Below are 1,828 nucleotides of genomic sequence, written 5' to 3'. Positions count from 1 at the left end.
AACCTCCCCCCTGCTCCACATGCATAGATCAATGTGTGAGGAGACCCATTGAACACCATTTTTAACAATTATTATTTATTTTATACATGCCTGCTCGACAGCCCAGGGAGCAATGGGGGGGCAAAGGGACTTGGGGGGATAGAGGCTCCTTTCCCCTTTCCCAGAGGCACTCTGGGAAGACACAGGAGAGCTTGGGGGGCAAAGGGACTTGTGGGGGGGGGGGTAGAGGCTCCTTTCCCCTTTCCCAGAGGGACTTTGGGAAGACAGAGGAGAGCTTGGGAGGCAAAGAGACTTGGGGGGATGGAGGCTTCTCCATTTCCCAGAGGAGAAAAGTGCCTGATTGATTGATTGGCTGTGCTGACAAGCACCTAGGCTCTTGATTGACAGCTGCTTTTTTTTAAAAAAAAGACAATGGGAACGGGGAGCAAAAAAGTCCGCTTCAAATTACAACCGAGAAAATTTCAACGGGAACAAGAACATGGGTCAAAAAAACCCGAGTCTGTTTACCTCCTTTTGTAATGGGAACAAGGGACCAGATTCGAATACGACTCGGAAAGAAAAATCTGAGTCAGAATCGCAGCAATATAAGCCTCTTTTTTTGCCCAGTGGGAATGGGGCTTAGGAGAGCTAGACTGAGTCTTCAAAGTAACACATTCACTCTTGTAGGAAGGATATCTTATATTGTCCTGTCCAAAGAGTGCAGTTCAGTGGATCTACAGCAATGGTTCCCAAATGCTGGTCCTCCGGATGCTTTGGTCTTCCGCTTCTAGAATTCCTGACTGTTGGCCAAGCTGGCTGGTCCTTTTGGAAGTTGAAGTCCAAAATACTTGGAGGACCAAAGTTTAGGAATCCTAATCTACAGTACAGACTTGATAGTAAGGGAAAGGATCTTTGAAATGAAGAGAAGAGCATTTTTCCTTCACTTCATTAGGTCAGGACCACTTGTATATAATTAATCTTTCTCATTTTATCCCTCATTGTTGTTCATCAGGAACACCTTCACTTTGTTTGACTCTTGGCCCTATCATCACAAAATAGCATAGCCAGTGGTCAAGGATGATGGGAACTATATCCCAACTTTTGCAGGACCACATGGCTGTACCTTGACTCTCCATCATATTTTACCCCAAAATAAAATATTCTAGTTTAGTGTCCAATTCCATACTCATTTTGAACAGCATTTTGTGTATCTTCTCCTAAGTATTTATAACTTCTCATCTAGCCCAAACTATATACAGTCATCTCCCACTTTTCAGTGGTCCGGTTTTTGATTATCCACTCTCAGCCCTTTTAAATTATATCTAAAACCCATTCATTCAACATGTAGTCCACTCTTTTTGACTTTGATCACTCACACTTGTGTACCATTATCCAGCTCCTCTCCTACCCCCATCTTAGCTCCTAAGACACTTTCTGCTAGCAGATGGAGGGGGAGCACAAAACATACAACATATATGTACATACACAACTGCACCAGAATGAAGGTCAGGGAAGAAAGAAAGAAATTACAGAACATGAAGCCAGAGTTAAAGAGTTAAAGCTGCTTTAAAAATGCCTGGGTTCCACATGTCAACAATTTCTACTTTTTGACAGTTGTCTGGCCCTCAACCTGTCAAATCAGCAGGAGATGCCGTTATAGTCTTTTAAATCGCATGCCCCATGATTTAAATCCAGTAGTGAGTCTCATCAAAAGCACATGAAAAGAACTAATGGGATTTATATTAATGTAGGCTAACTATTCGGTAACTGATTTAATGAGCCTGCTCTAGTTTGTCTCAACTTGTAAATTGATTTAGAATTTAGGACTTACAGTCCCACCCAATAAATC

The 1,828-nt window shown here is 42.5% G+C and overlaps 1 protein-coding gene across 5 annotated transcripts in view; it reads right to left on the bottom strand.

Moving 5' to 3' along the window:
• Positions 1-1,828, bottom strand: part of CHL1 (cell adhesion molecule L1 like) — a 313,645-nt gene that overhangs the window by 31,276 nt on the left and 280,541 nt on the right. The window lies entirely within an intron of this gene.

Source organism: Sceloporus undulatus, chromosome 2 (assembly GCF_019175285.1).
Source record: "Sceloporus undulatus isolate JIND9_A2432 ecotype Alabama chromosome 2, SceUnd_v1.1, whole genome shotgun sequence".
In the NCBI taxonomy this organism is placed as follows: Eukaryota; Metazoa; Chordata; class Lepidosauria; order Squamata; family Phrynosomatidae; genus Sceloporus; species Sceloporus undulatus.
Note: the sequence above shows the minus strand (reverse complement) of the source record. Positions and strands in the feature narration are given on the sequence as shown.